At 40.8% G+C, this 24,977-nt stretch overlaps 1 protein-coding gene across 1 annotated transcript in view; it reads right to left on the bottom strand.

Annotated features, from left to right (window-relative positions):
* The window catches only part of GALNT2 (polypeptide N-acetylgalactosaminyltransferase 2), a 177,304-nt gene that overhangs the window by 73,738 nt on the left and 78,589 nt on the right, over positions 1–24,977 (bottom strand). The window lies entirely within an intron of this gene.

Below are 24,977 nucleotides of genomic sequence, written 5' to 3'. Positions count from 1 at the left end.
CAGAACCCATGCTGATAGTACATTTTCAAGTAAAATTTCCACTGGATTTCTGACTATACTAAAACTACTAACTTTTAGTGAAAAAGCAACTATCAGTCTTTTTGAATTCCAGTAAAGATATTGATAAATACAGGATGAAAGTTCACTAACAGCCCCATTTTTCTTCCTGCTTAATCCCACAGAAAAGTCATAATCATGTGTTCATGGTACCATACAAACAACTGATGTCAATTCAGCATTAGGATACATCACAGAATCAAGTTGGAAGAGAAAGTGGGATAACAGGAAGCATTTATTTTAGAGACTATATTTGGTAATTAGGTATATTACTACAGTGAGGTTTTACTATGAAGCGTCTATGGAAAAGCCTTTATTCTACACATCTCCACTCTATTTATTCAGTCAGCCGCGCCTATTAGCCCTGCAGAGTCAACACAATTAAGGAAGATTCTATTCCTTCTGTTATTTGCTAAGTTTCAATTACAGAGTCAGTTTCCCTTGTGAAAACTCACTAAGGGCAGGATTTGCCCTGCAGAATCTTTAATATTGATGGTGGCATGCGAGAAGGAATGAACCAAGCTTGACACTCAGAGTCAAAGCTAAGCAAGCAAGGGCAGTTGAAACACTTAGAGTATTTTTGATCTGAACGATGTTGGAAGGCAAACACTGACATTCGCTATAAAACAGTAAAAATTTGTAAGGGAACTCAAGGGCAGGTGTAGTTGGTGAAACTACTTTTCACTCAGTACCATCTAGATTTCAATGTTGTGTCCCTATAAAGGAGAAATATCCTATCCTCTCATGAAAATTCAGAGTACACATCTGTCAAAGCATTTCTAAAGCTCCCATCCACTGTAGATTACCAATGCCAAATTCAAAATTAAGTACTTTGTGTGCAAAGTTTACATGCATTGCTGCTTAAGCATAAGTATATTTTTAGAGAGCTTTTTGTTGTTGTTTTTTAAAAAGCCACTAGCTGTGCAAATACTGAAACAAGCTGCAAGTTCGAACTGAGATTCAGAACAGATTGGCGTAAACAATGCTTATCAGAAATTTGATTATTCAGAATTCCTTGGCTATTTACAAGATTCACATACTTTGTGGTAAGCTATATTCTGTAGCAAGAGGCTTGTTTTTACAGCACTATGGTGCAGCAGACTGGAAAATCTGGCCCAGCGTCATTCAAGTTCAGTGTGCCACAAACATTTGTACTGACAACGTACAACTGCATCAAAGAAGCTGTAACAGAAAAGCTGGGTAGGAGATATTTGTAGGTTTCAGCATCCAAAAAGGCATGGCAGACAGTTGGAGGCTGTGAGATGAACACATTAGCTCCATATATCTGATAAAGATCAGCAGTGACATAATGAAGTTGATATTTAAATGGTCATCTTTAGGTTTTAGAATTTAAATCTCAGATGAATGATACAGTTAAACACTTTTCAAGTTGCTTGCTGGCTCAGGAAAACCTCACACCTTTGTTCAGACTGGGTAGGTTTTCTTCACAGCCACGAGAGCTAGGAAGTTTTAGATTCTAGAGTACAACTCTGCAGCAAGGAGTGGATTCTGCAGAACATTCTACGGCATCACAAAATATATGGGGCCCTACTTTCACATAAATATCTTTATTATATATCTTAAATTCTTAAAGCTTAAAGAGGTAACTAGTTATAACAGAAAAATCCATTAATTTGCCTTGTACAAAGGACACCCAAAGACACTTAATCTCAGATACAGACTTGGCACTGTGAGTCTGAATGGAGAACATTTACCCTGACATCTTGAATCTCAAAATGGTTTACAAAATATATACAAGAATTACCTCACCTAACTTCATGGGTAGAATGTGGCAGGTGTGAAAACAGTACATGAGAGATAAGCACAGGAAATGAATACTTAATCCAACTAAAATTATAGGAGAATTATGGATAGGCAGAATATTAGTTATCCAAAGCACATGACTGGTCTGTGCAGTTCAGGAATATTTATTCCCGGAAATCAGATATGTAGTTCTGAAACAATGATTCATTATTGTTGGTAAGTAAAACATCAGAAAGCCCTTGCCTCAGAGTCACTATCCTGGGCTTCCCTCTGCACTCAGGTGGAGGTTTCCCTTAAAGGCTAGCTTCCTCTGCCCCTGGCTTCTCACTCATGTTTGGAAGCTCCTCCCCCATCAACTTCCTTCTTTCAGCAGTCCTAAAATTAAAAGATGGGCAGAGCTAAATTCTGTTTGTGAAGTATGTAATCTGATAACTTCTAATTGTGCACACATTCAGTTAACAGTGTATCCACCTTCCTTGAACTGTTGATGTCTTTAAAAGAAAATAATTTTCCCCTTATTTTAAATATTTTCCTTAGCAAACATAACTTTACCAAGTTTTGCCTAGAAATCAGCTTTAAGTTAACTTTTTTTGTGATTCTGATTTAGGTTAAATTGGCAATGAATTTGCTTTCCCTGGCAAAGGAAACTCCTTGGTACCAAGCCCCTCTCCAAAAGAAAAGCCAGATTACCTGGACTTGATTACTAATGTACCATAATATCACTACAGTTGCCAACAACTCTAAAATTTGTAAAACTATTACAAGAGCAACGACTAGGAGAACCAGGTCCAAAGGTGAAGATGTTTTTACAAAACAGAAGTGTAGGTACCAAGTCCCACATGTTGAAGCCTAGAGCAAAATGTTAAAGAGAGCTATAGCAATTTAGATTAACTGACAAGGACAATAAAATGCACAAACCTAACAAAGCAATAACCGTTCTTCCCCTTCCCCATACGTATTTAGGTCAGACTCTTTCAGTGGAATAGCATTCAGTGGTAAGCGCAAGATACTGCAAGTATAGCTATGCTTACCATAGGAGAGCATCTTAACAGATTACTATTCATATTCATACTCATTGCTAAGGTAAAGAGTTATATTGATTTAATGGTGCAGAATATAGGAGGCTGGGTGTGCAAATCATTCATGCCTTCCTTCTGGCATTTGGTGACATTTAAGGAAACTAAAGTGAAAGGCCAGTTCTTATTTACAAGCTCACATCAGACATGCTGGTCAGTCAATGCATGCAGGATTTTTAAGTGCAGGTTAGCAACTGGCTCAGTGGATGTCAATAATAAAAGAAGTAGGGAGACCTGGTCTCAGTGAGGTAGAAGGTCTCGATTTTCAATGGCCATTTCCTGCCCAGCCGATTGGTGGGGAGAAGGAACACCTATTGGTCTGTACTATTAGCAGGCTACAGAAATAAGCTACCTCCCAAAACATCTGGAACACAGTTGTTTACACACAATGAAAATTCATGATTCTATTACTTCTCCACCCCGAAAAGAAAAAACTAGGAGACGAACTAGGACATATTTCCTGCAATAAGTCATTTGTCTTTTACAAATAATGGTCAAAGCAGTCATTTATTCTCAAATTATTTTACTGTGTCTATGCAAACAGATATGTATAGTCACATTTCTATGGCAAGTGCAGGCTCAGCAACAGAGCTATTTATATTGAGCTATCAGATTCACTGGACTGGGAAAAAATCTAATAAGCCAATCAAATCTGTTTGATTTACAAGAACCCTGAGTTATCCGATGCTATTGTGAGTGTGCAAGACAGCTTCAGTAGGAAAAATAATAAAATTCCACACATCTCCACAGAAAAAAGAGAGGGTCATGGAAATAGTGACAGTGAGCACTAATACTTGCAAATTGTTAGCAGCATGATAACAATGTAACAAAAGAAAGGTCTGTCTAGCTAATTTTCAGACTTTAGAGTGGCTCCTATATTCGTTAGTAACTGCACAGAATAGCTCTTTTATAAGTAGTTGATAGGAAACCTATAGCTCTTATTCTGCATGTGCTGTATGTTCTAAATCCCCATGTAAAGAATTGTTTAGCAGGAGGAATTCCGAACACATACAAAAAGGAGGTGACAAAAGATACCCAGAAATAGAACCCAAGGACTGTTTAGCCAAAAGCCCTATTCCACAGGTCCAAGTTACATCATTTGTTTCTCACCATATATATTCCTATCAAAAGTTAGAATATAGAAAGTCTTTCTACATGATTTTCTATAAACAAGGGTTTTCAACGTGATAGCTGAAGACATGATTACAGTGGTGCTTGTGATCAGACACCCATAGGAGTTCAGAAACAGCAATCCCAGAATCAGAAGACTGGATAAAATACTTTGCATTGGGACAGCTCCTTCAAGAGCAACCATACAACTCCTCCATTTACTAATATATCACAATTATAATTCTGTCATAAACCACAACAGGATGCACGTTTGTATCAAGGTGTTAGAAATAAAATGTAAAACGTCCACTGACTTTGACACCACGGGTATGTCTACACTGCAATTAGACACCCACAGCTGGCCTGGGCCAGCAGGCTTGGGCAATGGGGCTGTTTAATTGCAGCACAGACGTTTGGGCTTGGCCAGCAGCCTGAGCTCTGACACGCTCTCACTTTGCAGGGTTTTAACGCCCAGGTTCCAGCCTGAGCCCGAACGTCTACGTTGCAATTAAAATAGCCCCTTACCTGAGCCCTGAGAGCCCGAGTCAGCGGACATGGGCCAGCTGTGGGTTTTTAATTGTAATGTAGACACTATGAGTGATCGGTACTATAAAAACTTAAAGTCCCTAAATACAGTCACCATTTTTTGAATACAAAACATTAAAATTATCCAAAGCAAATGCATGTTCTAGCTATTGTGCGTCACACAATAAAAATTAAGAAATTGTTGAAAACTTAAGTTTTAGCAGGAAGTCACTTAAGACTTACCTAAACAGACAAAACAATATGGATTTTAGTGTCTGCAAATATGTATTTTTTTTAATTTACATGTATTTCAGACTTTGTGTAGGCAGTGACCTATTACAGGCATTCCTACATTTTTAGAAGACAGGGGCACAAGCCAAGTTACTAATTAAGTACTGTGCAAGTGCCATACAATCTCAGTTAAAGGGGTCAGCAATCTATTTCCAATGGCTGCTTAGACACTCAGGGTATGTCTATACTGCACTCAAAGGTGTGATCGCTAGTGTGACTAAAAATAGCAGTGAAGCCATGGCGGTGCAGGCTTCAGTGCAGGCAGTATGTGCCTGCCTGGAACCCTGAGTATATTAAATGGCAAAAAGCTCCGTTAACAGAGAGTTAAGGTGGCATTGAGGTATCTTGTGCCCTGCTATTCCAGAACACTGAGTTGAGCAAAACTTAAACTTGTGAAGACCAGGAAATACAGAGTTAAGGTACACACCCATGAAACCTTAACTCTGCCCCCTCTTCTATAAATCCCCCCTCCCCCTCAACTGCCAACAGCCACTGGGAATTATCTGCATGCACTCCAGCTCCATTCACTGTGTTAGGCGTAGCTGCATTGAATGGTGGAGGAATAAGTTGGAGCTGCTTGGAAGAGCTGTGATTGTGATGCAAGATGATCTGGGTGGTTGTGGCCCTCTGGGGGAGATGTGAGCCCCCTCTTCCCTGACTCCTCTGTGGGTGATCAAAGGGAAGAAGTGCATGTGCATCTTGGGAGAGCCAATATGCCTCATTTCAGTGCTGTACTGTGCAGGTTGCGTCACTACCAGGGCACAGGGGTCTTCCTGTCATGGGGACTGTCAGCAGCTAGGTGCGAGAGGAGTGTGGGCTATGCATTTAATAAAGGGTAAATGAAAGCATAGTGCTTGATGGCATCGTGTGCATAAAGACAAGGGCTGTAAAAGGGGTTGAAGGAGTGGGAAAATTTAGTGGATGTGGTGTTCTTTCAGCGGAGTGGTTAAGTGTCAGAGTGTAGGGCAGGTGTAGGTATTTCTTATTCCCTGCAGGGCAAAGAAGTGCAAGTATGTGTTATGGGCTTATACGAGCATTGCTCCAAAAGAGGGAAGAGTTAAGGCTGGGCGGGCATGTACCTGAACTCTGTGTCCTGGTTTTCTCTGGGCATAGCGCTCAAGTGAGACACTTATGCCAGGTCACCAAATTTCAAGGCAAGCTAAGTAACTGTGGATTTTAGAGCACTTAGAAAAATCAAGTTTAAACAAAGTTGGTTTTAACCTAAACTACAGCAGACACGGCAGTCTGTTATAATAGTCATGTTCCTAGCCCTCACCAGGGTACACGCTGCTGCATCTTCACTGCTATTTTTAACTGCACTAGCCAGATTAAAGCTGGCATGGGTGTGCCTACACAAGCTGCAATCACATGTCCAATTGCAGGGCAGACATATCCTGTGACAATCAATTCACTGCCCTACTCCAACGCACAGAGTTAAAAACTGAATTAACCTAGTAGCAGTTCAGGTATGGTGTAGTCTCATCACTACCAGATACTGGCAGAGCAAGAAAATGGTTCTGTCCAACCTTAGTGAACAGGATCAGACTATAAACATACCAATATCACTGATGCTCACAGCACCTCATTCTCCCTGTGGCTTCACTCACACATTGAAGGGAGTTGAAAAGATTGAACCCAGTGGAACACCATGAATAAGGGCACTTGGCAAAGAAGTGCAATTGCTCATCATAATTCATCATGCTTCATTTTATAACAACGTTCAGCTCGTTTAAATATTTCAGTTGTGTCACCTCACTAGTTCTCTCAAGAAGATTTCTCATGGATAAGGCCTTCCCATTCTATTTATCTGTTACCTATTGATTACTCTAACCCTATCCTTCAAGTATATTAACCAATTCCATAAACATTCTACTTACTTAGTTATATTTACATTTAACATATTTTATATACCACTAAACCTGTACAACAGCTACATGAGTCTGAGTCTTGCCCATTCCATCAATGTTAGTATCTGCAAATATAATAATACTTCATAATAACAAATATTTTTTTTAAATATTAAAAATATTGGTCCTGTAGTGAGGCCGAGTGGCCTCCCTCTGAGCGGGACAGCGAGGGACCATTACACGCCCCTTGGAGGGCGGAGCCTAGATCACCCCGCCCCACTCGCCGGAAGTACTGGGGCCTGGCCGGAGGTATAAAAGGCAGACCCTGCAGCACAGTTGGGGCAGAGTCTGTGGAGGAGGATGACGCTCCGCCTGTTCTGCCACGTCCCAGAGGGGAACCTAAGCCTGGCTGTCCCCGATCCCCAGATGCCGACGAAGACTGGCCCAAAGTGCCTGCCGCAGTGTACCCCGAAAAGCTGGAAGAGGCCTGGAGGCCACAGGTACCGAACTCCAGGGAGGCAGAAAGTGGCCCAGGGGCAGCCGCGGAGCAGCCAGCTGCAGAGCCAGGCCTGGTCTACACTAGGAGTTTAATTCGAATTTAGCAGCGTTGAATCAAATTAACCCTGCACCTTTCCACACAACGAAGCCATTTATTTCGAAATAAAGCGCTCTTAAAATCGATTTCTGTACTCCTCCCCGACGAGCGGAGTAGCGCCGAAATCGATATTGTCATTTCAAATTAGGGTTAGTGTGGCCGCAATTCGATGGTATTGACCTCCGGGAGCTATCCCACAGTGCACCATTGTCACCGCTCTGGACAGCAATCTGAACTCGGACGCACTGGCCAGGTAGACAGGAAAAGCCCCGCGAACATTTGAATTTTATTTCCTGTTTGCCCAGCGTGGAGAGCACAGGTGACCACAGAGAGCTCATCAGCACAGGTAACCATGCAGGCCGATAATCGAAAAAGAGCACCAGCATGGACCGTACGGGAGGTACTGGATCTGATCGCTATATGGGGAGAGGATTCAGTGCTAGCAGAACTTGGTTCGAAAAGACGAAATGCCAAAACTTTTGAAAAAATCTCCCAGGGCATGATGGAGAGAGGCCACAATAGGGACTCAGATCAGTGCCGCGTGAAAGTCAAGGAGCTCAGACAAGCCTATCAAAAAACAAAGGAGGCAAACGGTCGCTCTGGGTCAGAGCCACGGACATGCCGCTTCTATGCCGAGCTGCATGCAATTCTAGGGGGAGTCGCCACCACTACCCCACCTCTGACCGTGGATTCCGAGGCGGGGGTAATCTCATCAGTCACACCTGAGGATTCTGCGGACGGGGAAGAGGAGGACGAGCTTGCGGAGAGCACACAGCACTCCGTTCTCCCCAACAGCCAGGATCTTTTTCTCAGCCTGACTGAAGTACCCTCCCAAGCCAGTATCCAAGACCATGACCCCATGGAAGGGACCTCAGGTGAGTTTACCTTTTAAAATATAAAACTTGTTTTAAAAGCAAGCGTTTTTTAATGATTACTTTGCCCTGAGGACTTGGGATGCATTCGCGGCCAGTACAGCTACTGGAAAAGTCTGTTAACATGTCTGGGGATGGAGCGGGAATCCTCCAGGGACATCTCCATGAAGCTTTCCTGGAGGTACTCCAAAAGCCTTTGCAGAAAGTTTCTGGGCAGTGCAGCCTTATTCCGTCCTCCATGGTAGGACACTTGACCACGCCATGCTAGTAGCAAGTAATTTGGTATCATTGCATGACAAAGCCTGGCAGCGTATGGTCCCTGTGTTTGCTGGCATTCAAGCAACATCCGTTCTTTATCTCGCTGTGTAATCCTCAGGAGAGTGATATCGCTCATGGTAACCTGGTTGAAATACGGGAATTTAATTAAAGGGACAGAGGTGGCCATTCCTACTGGGCTGTTTGCCTGTGGCTGAAAAGAAATCCTTCCCTGCAGTTAGCCAAGCGCGGGGGGGAGGGGGGGAAATTGGCCCTGAGCTTTTCGCGTTTGGCTAGCAGGGATCTTCCCTGATACCAGCCACGCGGTGGGGGGAGGGATAAAGCGATCATCCAGAGAATTGGATGGGGGGGAGGAGAGGGGAGGTTAGTTTGTTTTCTGCTGCTGAAGGTTAACAGGAAAACTGCAGCACTCAACGGGCTTTGCTTGGTATGTGGGAAAGAAGGGCGCAGAAGCCGAAAGACAATGGCTTACCATGGCCGCATGCAAGCCGAATTCTGTTGCCCGGACCTGCATCTGTGATCTCTAGCAGCAAAGCCACAGGCACTCAATATTAAGAGGCAAAATGCGACCTTGCACAGAAATCACATGTGCTATGTAATGTGAATAGTGTTTTTTTACCGAGAAAGAGTATAAGCATTGTTCTGTAAAATGTATCTTTTTTAAAAATTCTCTCCTTTTTCCCCTCCCTCCAGCAGCTGCAAATTTTTCAAGCCTCCCTCCTCCGTCCTGAAGGCTATCTCAGATAAGGCATCGGAAAAAGAGGACGCGAGACGAGATGTTCGCAGAAATCATGGAATCCACCCGCAGTGAAAGAGCTCATCTGAATGAGTGGAAGGACACGGTTTCAAAGTATAGGAAAGATGCCAGTGAACGTGAGGACAGGAGGAACCAACGTGAGGAGAAGAGAGACGCTCGAGATGAGAGGTGGCGGCAGGAAGATCAGAGGAGGCAGGATGCAACGCTGGGGCTGCTGCGTGAGCAAACAGACATGCTCCGGCGTCTGGTGGAGCTTCAGGAACGGCAGCAGGATCACAGACTGGTGCTACAGCCCCTGTATAACCCCCCTCCCCATGTTCCATAGCCTCCTCACCCAGACGTGTAAGAACGTGGGGGGGAGGCTCCGTGCACCCTCCCATTCCACCCCAGTGGACAGCCAAGCAAAAGGCTGTCATTTTTTTAAACCTTTTTTTTAGTGGCCTTTTCCTTCCCGCCAATCCTCCTCCCAAACCCCACCCAGGTTCTCTCCCTCTTTTTATAATCAATTAATAAAGAATAAATGATTTTTAAATGATAGTGACTTTATTTCCCTTGAAAGCAAGCTGTGATCGAAGAGGGAGGGTGGGTTCCTTACAGAAAATGAGTCAATAAAGAGGGCGGGTTTTCATCAAGGAGAAACAAACAGAAAATTTCACACTGTAGCCTGGCCAGTCATGAAACTGGTTTTCAAAGCTTCTCTGATGCGCAGCGCTTCCTGGTGTGCTCTTCTAATTGCCCTGGTGTCTGGCTGCGCGTAATCAGAAGCCAGGCGATTTGCCTCAGCCTCCCACCCCACCATAAAGGTCTCCCCCTTACTTTCACAGAGATTGTGGAGCACACAGCAAGCAGCAATAACAATGGGGATATTGGTTTGGCTGAGGTCTGACCAAGTCAGTAATGATCGCCAGCGACCTTTTAAACGTCCAAATGCACATTCTACCACCATTCTGCACTTGCTCAGCCTGTAGTTGAACAGCTCCTGACTCCTGTCCAGGCTGCCTGTGTATGGCTTCATGAGCCATGGCATTAAGGGGTAGGCTGGGTCCCCAAGGATAACTATAGGCATTTCAACATCCCCAACGGTTATTTTCTGGTCCGGGAAGTAAGTCCCTTGCTGCAGCCGTTTAAACAGAGTAGTGTTCCTGAAGACGCGAGCATCATGAACCCTTCCCGGCCAACCCACGTTGATGTTGGTGAAACGTCCCTTGTGATCCACCAGTGCTTGCAGCACCATTGAAAAGTACCCCTTGCAGTTTAGGTACTGGGTACCCTGGTGCTCCGGTGCCAAGATAGGGATATGGGTTCCATCTATCGCCCCACCACAGTTAGGGAATCCCATTGCAGCAAAGCCATCCACTATGACCTGCACATTTCCCAGAATCACTACCTTTCGTAGCAGCACCTCAGTGATTGCTTTGGCTACTTGCATCACAGCAGCCCCCACAGTAGATTTGCCCACTCCAAATTGATTCCCGACTGACCGGTAGCTGTCTGGTGTTGCACGCTTCCACAGGGCTATCGCCACTCGCTTCTCAACTGTGAGGGCTGCTCTCATCTTGGTATTCTGGCACTTCAGGGCAGGAGACAGCAAGTCACAAAGTTCCATGAAAGTGCCCTTACGCATGCAAAAGTTTCGCAGCCACTGGGAATCGTCCCACACCTGCAACACTATGCGGTCCCACCAGTCTGTGCTTGTTTCCCGGGCCCAGAATCGGCGTTCCACGGATAGAACCTGCCCCATTAACAACATGATTTCCAAAGCACTGGGGCCCGCGGTTTAAGAGAATTCTGTGTCCATGTCCATGTCACTCTTGTCGCTGCGCTGCCGTCGCCGCCTCCTCCTCGCCTCGTTTTTCTGGTCCTGGTTCAGCATAAACTGCATGAGCATGTGCAAGGTGTTTACAATGTTCATGACTGCTGTCTTGAGCTAAGCGGGCTCCATGCTTGCCATGGTATGGCGTCTGCAGTGTTCACCCAGGAAAAAAGGCGCGAAACGGTTGTCTGCCGTTGCTTTCATGGAGGGAGGGGTAAGGCTGTACCCAGAACCACCTGCGACAATGTTTTTTGCCCCATCAGGCACTGGGATCTCAACCCAGAATTCCAATGGGCAGGGGAGACTGCGGGGACTATGGGATAGCTATGGGATAACTACCCACAGTGCAACACTCTGGAAATCGACGCTAGCCCCGGTACATGGACGCACACCGCCGAATTAATGTGCTTAGTGTGGCCGCATACATTCGACTTTATACAATCTGTTCCCAAAATTCGAATTCTGTAAATTTGGATTAATCCCGTAGTGTAGACATACCCCCAGGTGTGGCTCAGTCGTCATGTTGCAGCTGGATCCCCGCCAACGCAGAGGCAGCCAATCCTGCCTCTGCCAGAGCCCTAGGCTGGGACGCAGTGGAGTAGGGTGGGCCCACGTCCCCCTGCCACCCCACCCCAGGGTGACTGACTCCCTACACTGTGCAGGGAAGCTCTAGCCCTGAAGAAGGAGCCTCCCTGACCAGCACCCTTATAGATTGTTTGCTTTGCTGGCTGCCTGAGCTCCACCCCGGCTAAAGCCAGCCCTGAGACTGTTTTGCTTGCTGGCTGCCTGAGCCTCCTCAAGCCCAGGCCCCCAGCTCAGTTATAGACTCTGTTTAAGGGCTGACAGCTTGAGCCGCCCAAACCCAAGCTAAAGCCTGATTGACTATTGATCGCCCAGCCCTATTGTGGGCTCTTGGCTGTCCTGCGGACTCTGGTCCTGGCCAGACAGGACCAGACTAAGTGGCCTCCCTCTGAGAGGGAGAGCGAAGGACCATTACAGTCCCAACACAGACAGCTCTGTGCAGCTTCCCTGAACACCCATACCTTTAATGCTCTCTGCTCATTACATAACTATTCTTTAATTTATTACCTGCCCCAGAGTTTATATAATAATCATGTTAACTTTGTTGAAAGTTTTTATTGGCTCCTCTCTCAACAACTCAAGCCAGCAGTTATTTTAATAATCCAGTTTTTCAGGCAAATCAGCATGGATTTGTGAAAGGTAAATCATGTCTATTACACATAGTAGTTTCAAATATCGTTTACCTAGCCATAAATATCTACCTTATGCAAGATAAAGATGTCAGAGTTGCAGATCCACTAACCCTTCCAAAACCTTTATAAATATTGGGATTGTACTGTTCTCTATCAACTGGTAATTCTGCAGTATCAAATGGCTTCCTACAAATTAGTTAAAGGATTGAATATATGGTCCTTTAAACACCTTTGAATGTAATAACTCAGCACTTGATTCTAGAGGTAGAGGGGAATAGGAAGTTGCAAAAGAAAATTCCTTTTATATATAGTGATCAGGGAAAGCTGAAAAGGGTTTTTTTTAAATTATTATGTATGTCAGGAATATCAAATCTTGTACTTTCTGGAGGGCCAGAAAACCAGACTGTGTTTTCTCAGCCCTTATTTGAAAGGAAGATGGTTAGTGAATGTTTATTAAAGATCCTTCTTCCCACTTATTCAAACTTAAGTAGAGGTTTAAAAAAATTACTAGAAACCCCTTCCCCTCAGTAGCTTGGGTAGTTGCAGCATTACTATTGAACTAATTCTCCAACTGTCCATAAACTGTTACAGGGAAACAGAATAGGCTATACCTGAACTACAATATAAAAAACTAGGAGCAAAAAAAGAGGCGGGGGGGAGAAGGAGATTTGCAAAAAACCCTCCGACTTTTATACATCTTAGAATAAAGGAGATCTTATGACACAGGGAAGCAGATAGGAAGTACATTCACTCCAGCCCAGCCTTACTTTCACAATATTAAGAGAAAAATCTCTCTTATAACTAGGGCGGTCAATGAATCGCAGTTAACTCACGCCATTAACTAAAAAAATATTAATCTCGATTAAAAAATTATTGCAATTAATCACAGTTTAGTCGCACTGTTAAACAATAGAATACCAATTCAAATTTATTAAATGTTTTGGATGTTTTTCTACATTTTTAAATATATTGATTTCAATTACAACACAATATACAAAGTTGATGGTGCTCACTTTTATTCTTATTACAAATATTTGCACTGTAAAAAATGATAAACAAAAGTAGTAGTATTTTTCAGTTCACCTCATACAAGTACTGTAGTGCATTCTCTTTATTGTGAAAGTACAACTTACAAATGTAGGTTTTTTTGTTACATAACTGCACTCAAAAACAATGTAAAACTTTAGAGCCTACAAGTCCACTCAGTCCTACTTTGTTGTTCAGCCACGCTAAGAGACAAGTTTGTTTACATTTACAGGAGATAATGCGGCCCACTTATTTACAATGTCACCAGAAAGTGAGAACAGGCATTCACATGGCACTTTTGTAGCTAGGTATTTATGTGCCAGATATGCTAAATATTCGTATGCCCCGTCATGCTCCGGCCACCATTCCAGATGACGTATTTCTATGGTGATGATGCTCGTTAAAAAAATGTGTTAATTAAATTAGTGACTGAATTTCTTGAGGGAGAATTGTAGGTCTCCTGCTCTGTTTTACCTGCATTCTGCGATACATTTCATGTTATAGCAGTCTCGGATGATGATCCAAGCACATGTTGCTCGTTTTAAGAACACTTTCACTGCAGATTTGACAAAACGCAAAGAAGGTACCAATGTGAGATTTCTTAAGATAGCTACAGCACTCAAACAAAGGTTTAAGAATCTGAAGTGCCTTCCAAAATCTGAGAGGGTCAAGGTGTGGAGCATGCTTCCAAATGTCTTAAAAGACCAACACTCTGATGCAGAAACTACAGAACCTGAACCACCAAAAAAGAAAATCAACCTTCTGCAGGTGGCATCTGACTGAGATGATGAAAATGAACATGCGTCAGTCTGCACTGATTTGAATCGTTATCAAGCAGAACCCATCATCAGCATGGACGCATGTCCTGGTAGTTGAAGCATGAAGGTACATATGAATCTTTAGCGAATCTGGCACTAAATATCTTGCAACGCCAGCTACAACAGTGCCATGAGAACGCCTGTTCTCACTTTCAGGTGACATTGTAAACAAGAAGAGGGCAGCATTATCTCCTGCAAATGTAAACAAACTTGTTTGGCTGAACAATTGGCTGAACAAGAAGTAGGACTCAGTGGACTTGTAGGCTCTAAAGTTTTACATTCATTTCTTTTTGAATGCAGGGTTTTTTTTGTACATAATTCTATGTTTGTCAGTTTAACTTTCATGATAAAGAGATTGCACTACAGTACTTGTAATAGTATTTTTCAATTCACCTAATTCTTTTGTTTTTTACAGTGCAAATATTTGTAATCAAAAATAAATATAAAGTGAGCATTGTACAATTTGTATTCTGTGTTGTAACTGAAATCAATATATTTTGAAATGTTGAAAAAACCAAAAATATTTAAATAAATGGTATTCTATTATTAACAGTGCGATTAATCATGATTAATTATTTTAAATCGCTTGACTGCCCTCCTTATAAACTTATGATCAAATAGAAAATGGGGAACTTTTCCCAGGTGTCTGGAATGTGACCAGAGATCAAAACATATGCAATGGTATGGGGAGAGGAGTGCAAAGGATTCCTTTCCCAGTCCAGTCACTTTTGCAGCTCATTGGAGAAGGAAACAGTGCCGCTTCCCTTTCATCTATGGGGGACACCAGAGAAAACAGCTGTGAAGTTAAAACAAGATCCTAAGGAGCTACCCTGCAAAACCAAGTACTTTTAACAGATTTACTCTTTGACTGGATGTGGTTTGCAGGAGAGGGATGTAAACAGTGGCACTACTCACCACCTTGCCTCCCAGTCAAGTGCACAACTCAGTGAAATTGGAGAGGAGACCGAAGAGAGAATGAGAGAAAGAACTGCCAAGAAAACCAAAGGACAGAAATCAAGCTTCAGCACAAAGAAAAGTCTGTGCCTTGGATCTTTTGTAGAGCTAGGGAATGAGCATGTGGCATTATTTACCATCTTTCACACTGGGAGACAAAAACAAGAGAGACTGATTTAGGGAAAGCCTCTATAATTTAAAATGAGCAGAGTTAACTTCTAGTTTCAGATTCTTAAAGAATCCCAGCCACTTAAGGACAATGGTAGGGCACTTCCCTTTCCTTCATGAATGATAAACTGTAAACAAAAGCAGACTACATAGGTCCCTGCGTTGGTAAAATTATTTTATGACACCTTTCAATAGATAGCCTTATAACAAAAATCTGCTTTGTATTGTATCTAAATGGCTGTTTCTGCCTCCAACAACTTCCCTTGTATTTTCCTCCATACTTCTGCATTTAAACTTCTTTTTATAGACAAATCCCACTAAATATCCAAGTCTGATCCTAATGTTCTAGGAGTTCCAAAGAGAAAGACCAGCCCCACCCCTAAACAGAAAGAATGTACTATGCCAGTGGAGACTTCTCTATAGGAAGTCTCTTTAAAATCTTATGGGAAGGCAAACTTTTCCATCTAAGGTTTCATGAGCCTATCTTGAAGCTAAAGATGATCTTTCAAGACTTTTCAAGTGGGGTGGCCAAATGTAGCTCTGAATGCCAAATACACGAACTGGTTTTGAGCGCTAAAAGAACCAAACTCTCTATGCAGTGCTCTGCCAAGCACAAGGTAATACATAATGATCACCTGCATTAATTTGCCTCCCCTGAAGATTTAGGATTTGTCTACACTACAGGTTATGTCACTATAATTTATGTCACCCAGGGGTGGGAATAAGCCATCCCCTGAGTGACGTCAGTTACACTAACCTAAGCGTCGGTGAGCGTATAGCACTATGTCAGCTACCGCCTCAAGGGGAAGTGGTTTTATTATGTCGACAGGGCAGAGAGCGTGTCTTCACTAGACACACTATAATGCTTCTAGTGTAAACTAGCCCTTAGAGATTTCTACACTCATTTCAAAATCCAGTAACAAGAGCAAAATTAAATAGTTTCAAACATTCAAAAGTTTTTTCCCCCATCCCACTCTCTGGATACTCCCTTTTCTCTCATTAGCCTTGATTAAGGCCTCCAAAGGTTATGAATTAAGTAATCAAATATTCCTTTTGATAAGGGGTAGTGCCAGCAATATGTTGTCCAAAATTTTTCTAAAGATGTACTGCCAGATTACGATGGGATTACCTTGACCTGGTTAGGTGATCATTCCCATATTTCTCTGAATAAGAACTAGTGATAGAAACCCTTTTCTGAAGCATTTTAAAATGCCATCTTTAATAAAAACCTCACCTTGAAGAGGCTAAACCAGCTTCAAAATTGGTAGGATCTCCATCTGTCTGGGTGAAGAGAGATGCCTATTACATCAAGGTCACTAATTAGATAAGGAGGACAAGGAGTTCCTCACTACTCCATATGCAGTTTTCCCATTAGATGACTAGAGGGAGAAATGTGCTGAATTTGTATTTAACTCATTTTTGTTATTTTATTTTCATTGAGTCAAAAAGCTAGGTTGGTGAGGGATTCAGATGTGGACAAGAAATCTGTTTTTAGGTTTGGCAAATCAATTCATCCTATTACCAATAATCCCTATAGAAAACAATTGTTGTTTCATTGTATGACCTGGTTTTTAATCTTTGATAGTAAGTTAAATTCCTTAAAGGTAGAGCAATTCTGACATTATACTTGGATATGGCAACTGATTTTTACAGTACAAGTTTAAATTTAGATTTGTTTGTAAAGGATAAAGTTGCTTTAGTTTATGGCCCAAACATTTCAGCCTTGTGCCTGGGGCAAGATTCAATATGAAACACTCTAGAACATTAAGCTAATATTTGCTTCTGCGATGTAATGGCTGGTATATGGTTAAATGCGTTTTCATAGAATGGGAAAGATATTCAAATTCCTGTCAAAAGGAAGAAAAATTCTAGCTATGATAAAGAGGTAAAAGGCACACATTGCATTCCTTCAGTAAACCTATCTTCAGTATTCAGAATTGTGCCAGAAGCAGGTGGCTTAGGTCTTTGCATCTTCTTTAAAACATGTCTTGTTGAAAATATTGTTTTGCACCAAGATATCAGTTAGCACCAAATGTGTACCCTTATCCACTTCTCCTAGGATTTCTATCCAAGCCACCAATTGTTTCATGCAGCAACTGAACAGCACCAAATTGTACCGCTCTCTATCAGTACAAACTAAAGTGTATATGAACCTATAGCTTAAAAGGAGATGCACAGCCTCTCATCTTTATTGCTGTGCACTCTGTTCATTGCAATATGGTTTTCAGCTGAGGGTTACACACAAAAGTACCAGTGACTCATGTTTGGTGTTTTCTGGTCCTCCCCTTCTGAGAAAAGTGCAAATAAATAATATATACCTGGAATACCATTGGGTCATCCACATAGCTGAGCAATTATAAACAGGTAGACAGGTGATGGTATACTAGCCATGCATAGCTGAAGTTTATCCAGATTGCTTTAAAAGAGGCTCTAAACATTTTGGGGTTTTTTTAAATGTCATTTTGTAACATTAAGCAAATATCCCTATTCTGCATAAATGCTCTTGTTATTCACCTTTGGAAGAGACACATTCCCTAACGAATTATTAAAGCAGGCAAGATGAAGATTTTGAAGATATCATAGCTTGCTGCCCATGGAGGGCCTGGGAGAGCATTAATTAGATTCCATTTTTCTGACACTGCAAGAAGCTAGTTGTCCATAGAAGTATCTCCTGACAAACATTAAATAAAACTAAAGGGAAAACAGATTACAAATGATTGAGCCAACTAGCTGAAATCCCTATACTATAATAGATCTAATAGCCGAAACAGTAAGCTGGAACTGAAACTTTTAGCTCCATACTATAACTTTGATATAACTTCAATCTCATTCTAAAACAAGGTGGGGAACCTTTCCCATGAATGCCGAGGCCTGGCAAAAAGAGGATAAGAGCCAAAGTCTTCTCAAGCAGTGGCCTATTCATCTGCATTCCCTTCAGAGTGGAGAGGTCACCAACTGTGAACTGTTCAGAGAACTCTAAAATAAACTCTGCACAGAAAGCACACAATAGAAACAGACCTAAGAGAAAAAAAACAAAATTAAGGACTGATCCAAGCATGACGGATAAACCAGGTGCAGTGTAGAAAGAGCCTTTGTACTATAATCAAACCCACCAACAAAGGGAAAGTCTTGAAACTTAACTTGGACAATTACAACAGGAGAAACAGTTCAGAGTTTGATTTCATCCAGGTTGCCAAACTGAAAGTTGTTCATAAATCACTAGAAGTGAAAGCTTCTCAATGAAAAATTTAAACTTAAACCAGTCAGGCAGTATTTACCATCCATTTCTAAAAATCACTTTGCCAACATATGCCAAACTTAGCTATTTAGCAGCCCACTGGAAACTAAATATGAACTTTAATCTTGTTGGGAAATGGAAGCCAACTGGCGTTTTTGAAGTCATGAACAGCATGTAAAAGACTGCAAGACAATGGAAAGTTAACTCCAGTTATTTAGCATTTCTACAAGAGTCAGTATTATAGCAGCATACTCCATTGCTTCAAACTCTCTAGAGAGCTCTTTGCTGTTCCTCACAAGGCAAGCAAACTTTTTTAATTTAATTTACATGTGAGAAGTCATTCCAAAATAGCAAATATGAAAAACAGCAGATAGGAAAGATCCCCTTTCACATGAACGTATATGTCCTTAGGAATCCCTTCAGTTTTGGGACAGGAAAAGACAAGAGGAATGGCTCAAGCATGTGGACCACCACATCTTGTGGTAAAATCAGGGTGGATTACTTAAAATCAGCAATTTACATCAGGATTTAAATTGCCAAGTGGAAAGCCTTGATTTAAATCAATTTTCAACAACTTTTTCATTTGTACTTCAGTTATTTTCTAAAGAAAGGGGCATTCTGATTGGTCGATATAACCATTAAAACACGTTGATTTACAACTAGAGACTTTGCACTAGATTTGCTTTTTTTGCTGCCTAGGAGGGTACCCTATAACTATATACATTATTTAAGCAATTACATAGCTTAATATTTTCTTAGTTATGGTACATTTTAGTATGTCAGAAAAATGTAAATGATATTGCTTATTTACTAGATAGTTAACATTTTGTTAATGATTTGTGTCAAGCTGCATTAGGACAGTAACTGGAACTATTCAGCAATTTTCCAGAAATGTCTGCTCTGCCAGGTGGAAGACAGCCTGGTTGTAATGACTGAAACGTGTCAATTAAATGTTTGTTCTGAATAAGACAAAAGGGAGAATTTGTCGCATAAATGAACCAACCTATTTTTTCCATCTATGGAGTCCTGCTGGAATTTGCTGATCCTGGTTACAAACTCATAAATGCTTTTACTGGACAATGAAAAAAGTCTTTTTTGATATACAGGTAATTTACTATCTGACATAAATTAAGTTGAAGCACTGCTGGTGGTACCAGCAGATGACTCTGAAGTTGTTCACATTGCAGATGGACACTCAAACTCTTATGTCTAAGCTGGACCCTGAAACTAAAAGGTAAGAGAGTCACTCTCACTCATTAAGAATATAGAGTGCACTGCTTTCAAAAAAAAAAAAAAGATTGTAAATGAAATATTCTGACTACTGCAGCTGTTTGTGTTACTGTTCAAATGATATAATTTATTCTAAACCCAGTTTCATAGGGGAAATTAATAAATCATAGGATAATTAAATCTTTTTAAACCCTTATCTCTAGCATTTGGAAAAAACATTTTTAAATGTTAAAATTCCTAAATGCCTAATAAAACTACTTTTAAACAGAATGTTTGATTATATTGAGCAATAAAAAATGTCATAAATCCAGCAGTAATGGTAAAAATGTAATTGATAAATACTCCCACAACAAATTGCCAATTATATTTTGAACACTAACATTTTGAAATTCATAAGTAATCCACCAAAAAACAGCACATTTCTGACAATAATGTAAGTTATCATTCACTAGCATAGTAAAACATGGCAGGCAGTCCATACGAACCTGGCAGGCAGTCCATAGTGCAAAAATAAGTTTACTAACCAGGATAAAGCCCTTAATACAATGCATGGCCTATTGTGCCATATTTATAATGCTTGATCTCAACAGTTAGATTCTCCCCCTCCCACCCCACCCAATTCTGTCTTCAGAAAGGAAAAACAGCCTTTAACTCAAAGTTTTGATAGAGGCACATGGATTCAGCATAACTATTTTTTATTTAAATGTTTTGAGGGATTATAACAAATTTAGGCTTTAGCAGATTTTGTAATAAATTCAGATTTAAAAAAAAAGAAAAAATTTAAAAAATACATTTATTTTTAAAAAACCACCCGCCCCCCAAAAAATTGATTTTTATTCACCCTGGGTAAAACACTGCAGATAGGACAATGTTTTTTGAGTTACTAAAAGGAGCATCTTACACAACCCTGGAATATCAGCACATTCCCTCTGATTCAGGGAACCAAGAATATTCCATGACAAGAAACAAGAACATCTCCCTCTAAGACTGCAAGAAAACACAACACAGCAGTCAAACGGACTATTTTTGGTAATAGTATTTATTTTTCTTTAATTGATCCATTTGAGGCTGTTGCATTTTTAACCTATCATTTAAAATATGATAGCTCTACAATAGGTCCCTGACTTGAACAGCTTACAATCTAAATAGAGAAGCAGCAGGAGCAGCAGAGAAGAGGAGGGGCAGGATAAAACATACAAGCAGTGACTGGAGATGTTATGCATGTATTCTGGTGGTTCCAGAGGTTTTTTTTAAATCCGCCCCCATCATCCCTCTATTGTTTCCCTCAGCACCACTGCTTTGCTCTATTCACTTCCCCATCACTATGCCAAAATAAAAGTGCCTACCCTTTAGCAACTACCTTCCACACAGTCTTCCTCATTTGGGGCTGAATGAGACATCTAACCCCCCCCCCCCACCCCCATAAAAAAAAACAACAACAACCCACAATGCTAGTCTGAAGCTATCCAAAGTCTTATGTTTTGAAAGGTAGTCTCTGGAACAGATTGAAAGCTGGCTCTCATGGATACTCTATCTCCATAGTCTTTGAGCAGCTCCTATCTCACACAAGGGGTTAACCCCCCAGCATCTGGAATAACAAATAATCACATTTTTCACCATTGACACTGGAGGGTGAAACCATTCTAGTTATAAATTAAGTATTCTCCTCTCCACTTCATGCACATTTCCTGCTATAATCCTTTTTGTAGTGCATACGGAGTATTAGCCAGGCTAAGCCTGGCACAGTGATCCTGAAAGCAAATAAAGTATGCTGTGATGCTCAAATAAGTGGCAGAAGGCAGCACTCTGCAGAGGTTTTTTTTGCATGTTCTGATACTAAGAATCTTTATGGCATTTCTGCAAGTTTGCTCCCAGTTCCTTTTGCCCTTCTCTACTAACTTTTGAGACTGTCAACTTTACAGATGTTACCTGTTGTCAGCAAGTAGCAACAGCAACTGGTGCAGCTGAACTTTTGATGCACAGTTTAGTTGCAAGTGTGAATGAGCATGGACCATGTTCAGTTAAAAACCATGTTCATCACAGTTTTTGCCTTGACAATACATGCAGCTCAAGTGTTCAGCACCATCCAACAAGTAGATTATACGACTTTGGTTGGAATCTAGCTTCTTAATCAGTCAACAATATTGTTAAGATTACTCCTGTACAAGTAATCTTGATTAACGTGGGGCTCTTTCATACTCTACTGGAGGTACTGAACAATCAGCATGGGGCCATTTCAAATGGAGACAATGTAGAAGAGTTGTTAAGCACCACCAAACTATCTTAAAATGTATACTTTCATCTAACCATTTTGTTAACATTAAGAGAACATACAACAGGAGTGAGTGATTTTTGCAGTGTTGTTTTAGCCAGTTGGTCCCAGGATATGAGAGGAGACAAGGAGGGTGAGATAATATCTTACTGTTCCAACTTCTGTTGGTGAAAGAGACAAGCCTTCAAGCTACACAGAGTTCAAGTCTTCTTCTACAGGAGAGATGTCAGTTTCCATTTGTTGGAAATTATTCCTGGGTTTGATCAAGCAGTCTGTAGCAAACCAGGAGTTTAGCCAAGAGTAGCATGTGATCATGTAAATAAATAATTCATCAATGTATACATACAAGGGGCAAAATTCAGATTGTGAATTTACTCAATTTTTGCTGTGGTACGTATGAGGCAACGCACAAAATGTGATTGGTTCATTTGTTAGATATGGAAATTTTTTTTTCCTGGGTAACAAACAGTTTTATCATCATGGTGAAGACCAGAGTAGATATTTGTGTCTGGGATAACAAGTTTTATAACAATTCTAGAAGGTTTCTTTAGCAGATTAAGAATTCAGAAATGGCTGGCTGGTAAACCCCACTTCCTAAGCCTTATGAATACAGCAAGTAGCACCTTGTACTTCTGGAGTGTCCTCTTAGAGTTTTATGTATTTACATCTAAATCTTCTCATGTGTGACTCTTTCAAGTCTCTTAAAAATACATAAAAACCACACACCATGATTTTTTTCTACTCAATTAATATTCTGCTTATCCCCGTTTTCCTTGATAGAAATCAATTTTTCACACCTTTTTGCACTCTACCAGGCCTATGGATTAATAAGCAATTTTTTACTCTGAGATACAGTCATTCCTTATAGAATGGTTAAAAATAAATGAACAATTGAAATGTGGTAAGACAAAAACTCGTATACATAAGCTATCACTTCGCATCCTCTCCCTCTTCCCCTGAAAGAAAGAAGTACATGATCTCCCATGCCCACAAAGCAACACCTGAGGACTAAATTTCAAAACAAGAAAAAGTTAAAGTTCCCCCCAGCACAATCGAAAAATAAACAGTGAGCAGAGCTGAAAAGAAAATACCTGATAGCAGATCTGGTGGTCTATAAAGGAGATCCTTTTTGAAACTGAAATAATCATTGAGGTGCACAGAATCCTGTTAGCAGCCGCACCAAAAGATATGAAAATGCAGAAGGAAGCTATCCTGAAACATTCTAGAGGCAAGAAAGAAATCAGCTACCCAGGTCATAAGAATCATCTTCTAGGACATTCCAGCCACCATGTTGATACAAAGAAGGAAGATTAGGGATATTAGAGAAGGATAAAAGATTGTTGGGGCTCCCTTCTAATTATAATTGCAACAGAACCAGAGCTTCCTCAGATACCCATGAAGGTTGTGTGAAAGAAGAGTGATCTGACTTACAAAGAGAACTTGGATAATACATCTGCAAATTTCTGGTAGCTGGTAAAACCCATAAGGAAGAGATCACCATGGAAAAAAAGAAATTTAAATCTCTGCTCCAACGAAAATAAAAAAAAGGAAGCAAATAAATGAATATTTATCAATATTTATATAGTTAGACAGGATATAGTACTAAATTATATTTAAAAAAATTCCAGTTAACAGAAAGCAGATTGTCCCTTTGCAGAATCATTACTCTTTTAGAGGTGCAATGGGATAATAAGGATATTTAATTTTTCTTTTAAAATTCATAGATCTTTTCATTTGCCTAAGCATATGGGGGAGGGGAACTAACCTCATGGATAATGACTGATAATCCAGGACATTAAGGCTCTGGAAATGCTAAACTAGAAACAGACAAACTAACCTTTGAAAGACTGCTAATTCCCTCAAAGCAGTGCAGTATAGCAATTCCTAGACCAGTCATAGACAAGGCAAGCAATACAGTTCTGGAAAAGTATGAAGCAGGGGAGGGGAAGATATACACATTGCGTGGTAGCTGGTGTGCAAAGTAACATTCTACCACCTTTCCCCTCCACACCCAAAGGAGAGTTTAATGGATGGTTGGTGGATGTTGAAGTTGTGGTGGATCTATGAGGGAGTTTAAGCTGTCTGTCCAGAGAATGAAAATACCATTGATGTAACTCAGGTATATCATTGGTTTTGTGCTGGGTGAAACCAGACAATCACTACACTCTCGAATGTACTCTCAGAGGAAAATGGTAAAAGACAAAAGCACCTCATCACTTAGGGGTGAATATTTTGTGAAAAGTGATCACTCTATATATGACCTATTATTCCTCATACTCAAAGGAAACCTGCACAAAAAACTTTCAAAACATGAGCCTGGGAACTTAAATTCATAACTTTGCTAGACTCTAAAAATCATGGTCTTAATAAAAACATTGAATTTATGGCTTATTACAATAATCTGTAACCCACTAGCCCCCCTTTTTATTCTATGACTACAGGGGCATTAACAGGCCACTTCACCTTGAATGGCCCCTTAGAATATGTACTATTTATGCTAAACTATCTGTTTAATCTTGTATTTGGCTGTAATACTGAATACCTTTCCCATACCTGAAGAACAGCTGAGAGAGCTCGAAAACAAAAGTTGGTCCAATAAAAGATACAGTATATCCTTACCCACCTCCTCTCACTAAGAGAAGTGCTACATATGCATGTTAGTCAGTTCTGAGTCTCTCTCTAATATCCTGGTACCAACACGGCAACAGCAACACTGCATACAATCAGACATTTCCCAAAAAAGAGTAAAGAGTTTAGAATGATCAAACTGCCAAATTGTACTATAATACAAGCAAATTAAGGCTGGTTTTCCCCTGCTCCTCCACATGGCCTCCTACTTTATCTATTTCTCATATTTCTCTTAAGATGACTCACTCCTGGCTCAACTAACCTCCATCTGTTAAACAAACCTGGAAATAAATGACTACAGACAAAATGCACTGTGTGTACCCATAGATAGAACAAAACGTGTTACCAGAAAAGAAGGTAGGAGAAAAAACTGAAAAGGGACACTGTTCCTCAAAGGCACAGGGGGTTGTCTAAAAGTCTCACAATTTCATAAAAAAGTAGGATAA

This window comes from Terrapene carolina, unplaced genomic scaffold (genome assembly GCF_002925995.2).
Source record: "Terrapene carolina triunguis isolate 2854851 unplaced genomic scaffold, T_m_triunguis-2.0 Scaffold85, whole genome shotgun sequence".
NCBI classification, from domain to species: domain Eukaryota; kingdom Metazoa; phylum Chordata; order Testudines; family Emydidae; genus Terrapene; species Terrapene triunguis.
The sequence above is the reverse complement of the archived record's forward strand: the minus strand, read 5'-3'. Positions and strand labels throughout refer to the sequence as shown.